The 10,636-nt window shown below is 48.3% G+C and overlaps 1 long non-coding RNA gene across 1 annotated transcript; it reads right to left on the bottom strand.

Annotated features, from left to right (window-relative positions):
- Window positions 1-4,331: 4,331 nt before the first annotated feature.
- Window positions 4,332-10,259, bottom strand: LOC125527447. Its single transcript, XR_007292097.1, has 2 exons — window positions 5,133-10,259; window positions 4,332-4,965 (listed from the first exon to the last, which is right to left on the bottom strand). It is a non-coding gene; the product is annotated as an uncharacterized LOC125527447 (long non-coding RNA).
- Window positions 10,260-10,636: the final 377 nt, after the last annotated feature.

Genomic DNA, 10,636 nt, shown 5'->3' with positions numbered 1-10,636 from the left:
ATAGGCATTATTTCATATGTGAGCATTGTTTCGGTTTCTAAGCAAATATGAGCAAACTACCATATTTATGCATTATTTTATACGTGAGCATTACTTTATAAGTATTCATCTCAACAATCATACATACATACTAAAAGCAATTTAAACAATCATCTAATACAATTTCATATGTGCGTATTATTTCATACATAGATACAAGAACCCATGCAAGCATGATTTACAATACAAATTAACAACACACATGTTTCCCCAATGGTTACAACTCATCTACAAATCCAAAATCATCCCCATTATTTCAATATTCCATACAAAATTCGAATCCATCAAGAACTTGGGTTTCCACCCAAACTTGCACAAATATGATAGATGTGAAGGATTTTTCGGATGAACAGGAGGGGATCGGAGGAGAATACCTTCTGGTAGGGATTGAGGCAGAAATCCACAAAGAAAAACTTCAGATCTATGAGATTCAAAGGGGAAGGGAGAGGAACCCGCAGCCGGCCCTCCCTGTTCTTGGGGCAACTACGAGCGGGCTGGGTGAGAGCTGGCTCACGCCGGTTAGTAATCGCTAGCATATCGCCTATGTGTTAGGCGCTATGCTGTGTACCGTAGCGCCTTTCACAGAGGCGCTACTTAAACGCGCGTGGGGCCCACCCTGGCTTTGGGATGCCACACTGGCAAAGACTGTAGCGCCTGTCAGTCGGACACTGCCCCGTGTCACATAGCGCCTACGTGTTGGGTGCTACCCGAAAGGGTTAGTCCTGTAAAATTCCTTCGCCGGGAGTTTATATTTGAATCTGTTTCAGCTTTGGGTTATTTTTGTCCACTTTTCCCACAGGCTCTATGTTGTCCCCACCGCGGAATGTGCAGCGGTGAGTGAGTGGCCCAGCAATGATCAGAGCACATGCTTTACTGTAGTGAGGTGCTCGGTCGTCAGGCGCCTCCATGAAACGGTTAACAAAGCCAACTGCATAAGTGATGTCAGGGCGTGTATGCATACGTGCGCGCGGTGGCTCTCGGCTCCAGATGTGTGCGCGGGGTGCAGATCGACGGTCGGGCATGGCGGTGGCTGGCGTATGTCGGGCGCGGGAACCAACCGGGCGTGGCGGGTGTGCTGCTCTAGAGTGTGAGGTGTGCTGCGGGTGGTGGACCTGCTCGTCTGCTCTGCTGCTTCGCTCGCAGCTCCGATCTGGATCTGGCGTGAGCTGTTTCTTCGATCTGGTGCTGCTCTTCGCGATGTGGTGTTGGTTGTTGCGGTGGTGGTGGCTGCGGTGGTGCTACGGTGGTGGACGGCGGCTTCGGCCGGGGGGGCGGTGCGTTTCTGGTCGCGCTGGATCGTGGGATCCCGTGGCCAGAGTGAGGTCGGCCTCGGCAAGGGTGGTAGTTAGTTGGCGGCGGTCGGTGGTGGCGGGCTGTTGGCACATCCCCGGGAGAAATCCTTACTCCGGTCTCCACCGGAGCCGGCGACGGCGGCGCCCGCAGGTGCCGCGATCTTTCTTGGAAGCGTCGTCGTGGAGGTGCGCTCCTCCTCCCCACGGCTTTGGCTCTGGAGGGAAACCTTAGATCCGCTGGATCGGGCGATGGAGGCGTCTTCGCGTCTTTCTCCTCCTTGGGGGTATCGTCTTGGAGCAGGCTACGACCGGGAGACTGGTGGATGACGGCATCTTCGCCGTGGAGGGCAGCATCTTCGCTGCGCGGTTTGCTGAGGCGGGGCGCTGGTTTCTGTTTGGCAACGATGATGGCGTCGAGTGAAGCTTGGGTCGCGGCGTGGTCTTCGGTAGTCGGTTCTTCCCGGCGTGTCCGAGGTGCTCTCCCGTGGTTGCTGGTTGCTTTGAAGTCGGAGCTGCGTTGGAACGAGTCCAGGTGGTGACAGATGAGAGGCACTCAGTGGTCGTTTGCGGGGGGCACGGTCGGCGCAAGTCCTGCATTTTTTTCTTGCGTTGCTCGTCGTCAAAGTTAAAGTTGTCGGTTGCTTGCGTGTGTGGCCATCTGTTGGCATGTGCGGTCGTGGCTTTTGTGCTATATTGATGGCCAAGTTGGCCGGTGGTGCCCATATCATGTAGGCTGTGTTGTACCGGTTTTAGCCCGGTTTTTCGTTAATTAACCGGTCAATTCTCTTCTTAATCAATAAAAATGGCAAGCCTTTTGTCTCGTTTAAAAAAAATAGTCCGATAGGCGTCAGCGCGCGGTGTTGAGCTTGCCTTGCTCAGCTTGTAGTTCGCCTCAGGAAGAACGTGATAGGGGTTGCAACCAGCCATGCCTGCTTTGTCTAGCATCTTAGCGGCGTATGCTACCTGGTCAATGGTGATACCGTGCTTGGACTGATGCACCTCGAACCCGTGGACACCTGTGCATACATTTAGGCTTTTCTGAGAAATATGTTGTTGGCTCAGCTTGAAATAGTCTTTCGTCTCGTTTTATAGATAAAGCACTGATTCATACAACAAGTATCGAAATCTCAATCGAGAAACGACGGCTAGGGCTACAACATAAACATGTCCAAAAAAGCATAAAAAAATCATAAGAAACCACCTAGTGGCGGCCACCAAGCGGCACTAAGATAACGAAAGCCGACGTGCTATAGCCAGGGGCGCATCCAGTATGAGGTCGAGACGGTCGCGATCACGCTGCCTCGACAACGGGTGCCAGTGCTGCAGAAAAGCAAGGAATTTAAAGGAGCCAGATGCCTTCCGCGGGAAGACCTTCTCAATCACCATTTTATTACGAGTCATCCATGCATCCACGCATACCTTCATAGGTCGTAGCCGTTCTATCCGCGGCACATGTCTATTTAGCTCCTCTACGTGCTTTTAGAAAAAATGCATTTAGCTCCTCTACGTGCTTTTAGAAAAAATGCATCGACTGAGCCCGAGAGAATGCTCCAACCTAGCCTGATTTTAAATTAACAAAGTCATTCATTGACAAGGATGACAAAGACACCATAGTATAGAGAATTGAAAGCAAAGCGAAATAAAGATACAAAAAGCTATGAGAAACGACTCAAAGGCAACAACAAACACCGCTGGCATCGACCACGGCGAAGCCAAAACCAACTAACCCAACTAAGGCCGCAGAAAGAGGGCACACACCGGGCATGTATCGTGCCGGTGACTGCAACCAAATGGCCAAGGATGAGCAACACAAGATCTATCTTCGACGCTGCAATGGGCCACTATCTTTTCACCCACACTCGACGGGTGCTGCATCGGCGACAAACGGTGAGGTTCCACTAGAACCCCGACCAAGGAGCCCAAGTTGCCATAGCGGCACAACAACAACAGACCCACAAGCAACGGAGACCGACCACTATCGTTGTCGACAACTGCAAAGACAAGACGTCAGCCAAGAGTCGTTGATCGAAGGCGAAGAACCACATATAAGGCCAAAGAGGGGCAACACAATGTGACGGTCGTGGATTAGAATCGTCGGAGCCAGGGCTCCCACTAGGCAGTGTACCACCAACATCAGTAAAGGGGACACCGATCCCCTCGGACACGCACGTGGGCAATCCGCACCGGTGGTAGGGACCCTCCACACCAGGAGCCACGCTGGCTGTCACAGAGAAGACCAGGCCACCTCAGTCCTTCACCGAACTCCCAATAGCTCCACCACCGCAAGAGCAATCCCCGGATGATGCCTTCAGGAAGGAACACGAGACCATGTGCCATTGTCGCCCAATCCACTTCAGCTTGCCCGGGGGGGGGAAGGATCCACACCAGAGCCTCAAGGAAGGAGAACGGGGCCGGAAGGCGTCACCTTTAGAGTGTCCGCCACATTGGCCAAGGGTTTCCCCCGGAATCATGCCCAACCACCAGATCCGCTGTCAGCGCCTCGGGGACGACAACCAGAGCCACCAGGGACCAGAGCCGACACGAATCGGGAGATAAGCTGCCTGATCCCCGCCGCCATCTTTAGAGGTGTCGCGCTTCTGCGCCGGTGAGTACCTCTAGTGGTGGCGAAGGGAGAGAGAAGGAGGCGACTCAGGGGTTGCAGCAGTGGTTACCCATAGATGCAACGAGTGTCCACAGCCTCCTCAGCGCTGCTCCACCGTAATGTACGGCTGTGAGCTCCTGCTATACTTTTAGTGCCTGTTCAGAACCTCTCCCGTCACGAAACTCCGCTCCGCGCGTGGAGCTCGGTTTGAGCCACTCTCCGCAGTTGTGCTGCCGCTCCCTCCGCTCTGAGAGCTGCATTGTGGAGCGGAGAGGATCCGAACAGGGCCTTAACATAGGGCCAGTTAAGATTGTGGGAGATTTTGGAGGGGCAGGTTCTAGAAGCTGGGGAGGGGGCAGATTCTGGGTTGAAATAGCTCTTAATCCTGAGATTTCAAGTTAGTGTACATCTTTGTAATCGAATATTCCAGTGTGCAACACTCGATAATATTCAACCATCGTCAGGTAAGCAGTACGTATATTACAACCCAGGCCAGTTAAGTTCAAAAAAACAAACCCCAGGCCAGTTAATTGTTTCTGCTGCTAAACGCAAAAACTGCATGATAAACAACTTGGTCTGGCCACACAGTTCATTCAGGACAGCCAATCGCCAAAAGTACCAGCCTCAGAACCGTAGTAAATGATGGACCTCCCAGTTTTACCACTCAAGAACTGCGGTGACATATGCATGGAGCCATGGAGTAACAGAACACTGAAGCATTGCCGATTTGCGGAGAAACAGAATACTGAAGCATTGCCGATTTGCTGGCAAGTGAGCGGAGCACTAATTGATGGAAGGCAAAGCAGGTGGGCTGAAGCCAAGGCCATAATCACCACCGTAGGAACCAGGTTCAACATGCCTTACTTGGCCATGCTGACGGATATGGTGAAGGAGCCTGGCCAGGAACTCATTGTTGCAAATCGTAGAACTATCGCACACAAGTGCGACATGCCTCCGTGCCCTGGTAATGGCTACGTTCATGCGCCTGTTGTCGCCAAGGAACCCTACCGCTCCCAAGGAGTTTGACCGAACCTAGCAGGATTGAGAAACAAACGTCATTTCATTTCTGCCTTTGATATACTGTCGGGTCCAGATAAGAGGAAAAGGAGTGTCCTGTTACTTTATCTACGTATGATTTATGCAGTTCAAGGACACCTCAACGAATTAGAAAGAGAACAGCACAAAACTGTTGTTCTTACCATTGATATGACCACCGCATCTGCCTCCCTCCCCTGGAAGCTATCTATGGTTGACACCTCAACACCCAAAGCCTCTGGATATTCTTCTAGTCTATCTCTTAAAAGTTGTACCTGAGCAATGTAAGGCGACTGAACAGCAATGGAAGTTGGAGAGACCCCTGCAAAGATTGGTTTCGGCAGTTATGTAGAGCAAGACTCAGGCGTAGTTAAGATCAAATGGTTCGGTGGATAAGACAAGTGCTAACAGATTGCCCCAGTGCAAATGCAGAATCAAGAAAGGAAGGCCTTATCTAAGGCTAAGTTATGTGCACTTTGCAGTGAATGATGATTTAAAATATACTAATATGCACTACTAGAAGACAAATACCAAGGATGTAAGTTAGTGTGTTTGCATTATTACGGTTATATTGAAACAAAATTGGCAAGACTGGAGTGGATTTTTTTCTTAGATAATATTGTTAATGGTTAACATCGTTTATTTCCTCTGATTCCCTGAAAATTATCGTTTTGGACATAGGTGGAAATTATCTGTCAAAGTTGTGTTTCAGAGTATTTGAATGTCCAAAAGGACAACATATAGAGAACTGGAGGGAGCAGTACCTTTTATTAGGCAAGAATAATTAATTAGTCTCTCTCACATCTAAATCTCACAATCCCTGTCACCTGTCAGGCCTTCATGCATTGTTTATCCGCATTATGAACTAATGTTTATAACATTTGGAATCCAAGCTACAACACCATGGCTTCTACTTCTGCTGCACTGGTTTAAATGACAGAGTGGAGTGGGAGACCACAACAACAACAACAAAGCCTTTAGTCCCAAACAAATTGGGTAGGCTAAAGATAAAAACCATAAGATCTCGCGACTAACTCATGGTTCTGGCACATGGATAGCAAGCTTCCACGCAGCCCTATCCATGGCTAGTTCTTTGGTGATACTCCAGTCCTTCAGATCTCTCTTTACGGACTCCTCCCATATCAAGTTCGGTCTACCCCGACCTCTCTTGACATTATCAGCACACTTTAGCCGTCCGCTATGCACTGGAGCTTCTGAAGGCCTGTGTTGAATATGCCCAAACCATCTCAGACGATGTTGGACAAGCTTCTCTTCAATCGGTGCTACCCCAAATCTATCTCGTATATCATCATTCCGGACTCGGTCCTTCCTTGTGTGGCCACACATCCATCTCAACATGCACATCTCCGCCACACCTAACTGTTGAACATATCGCCTTTTAGTCGGCCAACACTCAGCGCCATATAGCATTGCGGGTCGAATCACCGTCCAATAGAACTTGCCTTTTAGCTTTTGTTGCACTCTCTTGTCACAGAGAATGCCGTAAGCTTGGCACCACTTCAACCATCCGGCTTTGGTTCGATGATTCACATCTTCATCGATATCCCCATCCTTCTATAACATTGACCCCAAATATCGAAAGGTATCCTTCTGAGGCACCACCTGCCCATCAAGGCTAACCTCCTCCTCCTCCTCGTGCCTAGTAGTACTGAAACCGCACCTCATGTACTCGGTTTTAGTTATACTAAGTCCAAAACCTTTCGATTCCAAGGTTTGTCTCCATAGTTCTAACTTCCTATTGACCCTTGTCTGACTGTCATTGACTAGCACCACACTATCCGCAAAGAGCATACACCATGGGATATCTCCTTGTATATCCCTTGTGGCCATCCATCCCAAAGGAAAAAGACAAGGGCCTGGTGTAGTCTTATTTTAATCGGGAAGTCATCAGTGTCGCCATCACTTGTTCTAGCACTTGTCACAACATTATCGTACATGTCCTTGATGAGGGTAATGTACTTTGCTAGTACTCTATGTTTCTCCAAGGCCCACCACATGACATTCCACGGTATCTTATCATAGGCCTTCTCCAAGTCAATGAACACCATATGCAGGTCCTTTTGCTCCCTGTATCTCTCCATAAGTCGTCGAACCAAGAAAATGGCTTCCATGGTCAACCTCCCAAGCATGAAACCAAACTGATTTTTGGTCATGCTTGTCATTCTTATTAAGCGACGCTCAATGACTCTCTCCCATAGCTTCATTGTATGGTTCATCAGCTTCATTGCACGGTAATTAGTACAACTCTGAACACCCCCCCCCTTCTTCTTGAAGATTGGTACTAATATACTCCGTCTCAATTGCGGTTGCCCGAAAAATGAGGTTGAAAAGCTTGGTTAGCCATACTGTCGCTATGCCCCCGAGGCCTCCCCACACCTCAATGGGGATACAATCAGGGCCCGTTCCTTGCCTCCTCTTGTCCTTTTTAAAGCCTCCTTGATCTCATCTCCTGGATTTGCTGCACAAAACGTCTGTTGCTATCATCAAAGGAGTCGTCCAATTCAATGGTAGAGCTCTCATTCTCCCCATTGAACAACTTGTCGAAGTACTCCCATCATCTATGCTTAATCTCCTCGTCCTTCACCACGAGCTGGTCTGCTTTGTCTTCCTCTCTTGGATCTTGGTCATCTTATAGATGTCCCTTTCGCCTTTCTTCGTGTCTAACCGTTGGTAGAGGTCCTCATACGCCCGACCCCTTGCTTCACTCACAGCTCGCTTTGCGGCCTTCTTTGCCATCCTGTAGTTCTCTATGTTGTCTACACTCCTATCTAGGTATAGGCGTCTGAAACAGTCTTTCTTCTCCTTAATAGCCTTCTGGACAGCATCATTCCACCACCAGGTACCTTTAACTTCACTTCTACTTCCCCTAGACACTCCAAATTTCTCTTAGGCCACCTTACGAATGCAAGTCACCATCTTCATCCACTAAAATCATGGTTCCTAAGTACACCATTAGATTAACTGAAGGGATTACATGACAAAGGAGGTATGGTAAGCTACTCCGATGAAGATTAACTTTAGCCAAAATATCAATTTACCCCGGGCATGCAAATCAACTTAAGGGATTCTGTTGGTTCAGGATAAAACCAATAAACTAAATACCAATAAAGTGTATGTATTTGTTCGGGTTCGGGGCCCATAGACACAAGGGTCCTTCACTTAAAGTCCATAATTAGAGGACACAAACTACTCAACATGAACATGCATTATCTAGTAACCAGTGAATGTGCAATGTTTGCTTTCTTAAGCGTGCAAAAAGCATTATTGAAGTTAGAGAAGCAGCAAAGTGAGATCAATCTCATGGTAAGAGCCTTAGATTCATATTGGAAGCTATCTCTGCCATGCCAGCTTCTAAACCACATTGGATGATTGGAGAATATTGTAGTGTTAGCACTAGAGGAAGGGCAACGAGACAGCGAGAGTGGTCATGATGTGATTGTTATGGTTGTGCCTCCACCACCAACAACACCTTGCTCACCACCGATGACAAAGGTTGTGATCTTGCACAATTGTTAAGCATCTTTGTGACCAAGAACTGTTCTATCCGAGGTGTGGCTTCAGATAAGTGCCTCTGGTTAAGCTGGGGTGTTGTTATGTTTGCTCCATCCGTGTGGCACCACGTGACGGAGAGGCATTTGCTACTTCCAGAATGGCAGTTTGCGATGGCAGAGGAGCTTGCTGCTCTTGAGCATACCGGCATGTGGGATCTTGTTTCTCTTCCTCCCGGTGTTCGTCCCATCAGTTGTAAGTGGGTCTACAAGGTTAAGACTGGCTCCGATGGTTCTCTTGAGCGTTACAAAGCTCGTCTTGTGGCTCGTGGCTTTCAACAGGAGCATGGCAGTTATGAGACTTTAGCTCCTGTGGCCCATATGACCACTATTCGCACACTTGTCGTGACCTCTGGTCTCCACTGGTCAGTGTCTCAGCTTGATGTTAAGAGCCTTTCTTAATGGTGAGTTGCGTGAGAAGGTTTACATGCAGCCCCCACTTGAGTATTTGGTTCCTGATGGCATGGTATGACGTCTTCATTGCTCTCTCTATGGCCTTAAGCAAGGCCCCCCACGCCTGGTTTGAGTGTTTTACCTTTGTGGTGATTGCCGCTGGTTTTTCAGCGAGTGCTCATGATACAGCGATGTTTGTCCACCATTATACTCGTGGTCGGACTCTTCTTGTATACATTGATGACATGATTATCACTGGCGACGACCCCGAGTATATAGGCTTTGTGAAGGCTCGTCTTGGTGAGCAGTTTCTTATGTTTGATCTTGGCCCTCTTCGCTACTTTCTTGGGATCGAGGTCTCTTCTACCTCTAATGGCTTTTCTATTTCCCAGGAAAAGTATATCCAGGATCTTCTTGCTCGTGCTGCTCTTACTAATGCGCACTATTGAGACTCCCATGGAGCTCAATGTTCACCTCCGTGATACTGATGATGGCCCCTTGTTTGATCCGACGTGTTATCATCATCTTGTTGGGAATCTTGTCTATCTAGCTGTCACTTGTCCGGATATCTGTTATCCGGTCCATATTTTGAGTCAGTTTGTCTCTGCTCCCACTTCGTTTCACTATAGCCACCTCCTTTGTGTTCTCCGATATCTTCGGGGCACGACCTCTCACTACATGTTCTTTCCTCGCTCTGGTTCCTTATAGCTTCAAGCCTATTCGGATGCTATATGGGCTATAGATCCCTCGGATCCCCGTTCACTTCCTTCTTATTGTGTTTTTCTTGATGGTTCTCTCATTGCATGGAAGACGAAGAAGCAGACTGCAGTTTCCCGTTCGAGTGCATAGGCTGAGTTGTGAGCTATGGCTCTTTTGACGACAGAGGTGACTTGGTTACGGTGGTTACTTCAGGACTTTCGTATTTATGTCACTACACCTACTCTACTATTGTCTGACAGCACAGGTGCTATTAGCATTGTGCGCGGCCTTGTGAAGCCTGACCTCCAAGCATATTGGTGTTGATGCTTTGTATGTGGGCGCTGGTGTGCAGGATCAGGTTATTGCTCTTCAGTATGTGCCTTCCGAGTTACAGTTGGCGGATTTCTTTACGAAGACCCAGACTAGAGCGCAACATGTCTTCTATCTCTCAAAACTTAGTGTTGTTTATCCACCATGTGTTTGAGGGGGGGGGTGTTAAGAGTTAATTGTAGCATGTATATTTTCCTTGTTGTATGAGGGGTTTCCTGCATATTTACCATTTGTACATGTATATATATTGGCCATTGGCCCTCGGGGAATACAAGTTGCATATTTCCTAACAACCCCACCCCCCCCCCCCCCCCCCACCCACCCACCAGCCTCAACAACGTCAAGTCACGCTAATGGCTGCCCATGGTCGTCAACTACCTCTCGAGTTCTAATGCCCTCCAATCGTGGGGCAATTAGCTGCCACAAAAGCATGAGGATGAGCTGCCGCAAAGGAGAGAGGTATTCATCTGGAAAATTACTGTTCAAGTGCCATTCGGATGCCCTGAATAGTAACCACAGTAGTGTAACTCATGGGTTTTAGATGGTTGTATTCCATTGCATTGTTGTACTTATAATTAGCTGAGATGAGATAAGATAAGATACTGTTAGACGAAGGAATTATTTGGATGTTGAGACATTATTTGGCTAACATTCTATTAGTTTTTTGTTAGATACTC

This window comes from Triticum urartu, unplaced genomic scaffold (assembly GCF_003073215.2).
Source record: "Triticum urartu cultivar G1812 unplaced genomic scaffold, Tu2.1 TuUngrouped_contig_3907, whole genome shotgun sequence".
Classification (NCBI taxonomy): domain Eukaryota; kingdom Viridiplantae; phylum Streptophyta; class Magnoliopsida; order Poales; family Poaceae; genus Triticum; species Triticum urartu.
The sequence above is the reverse complement of the archived record's forward strand: the minus strand, read 5'-3'. Positions and strand labels throughout refer to the sequence as shown.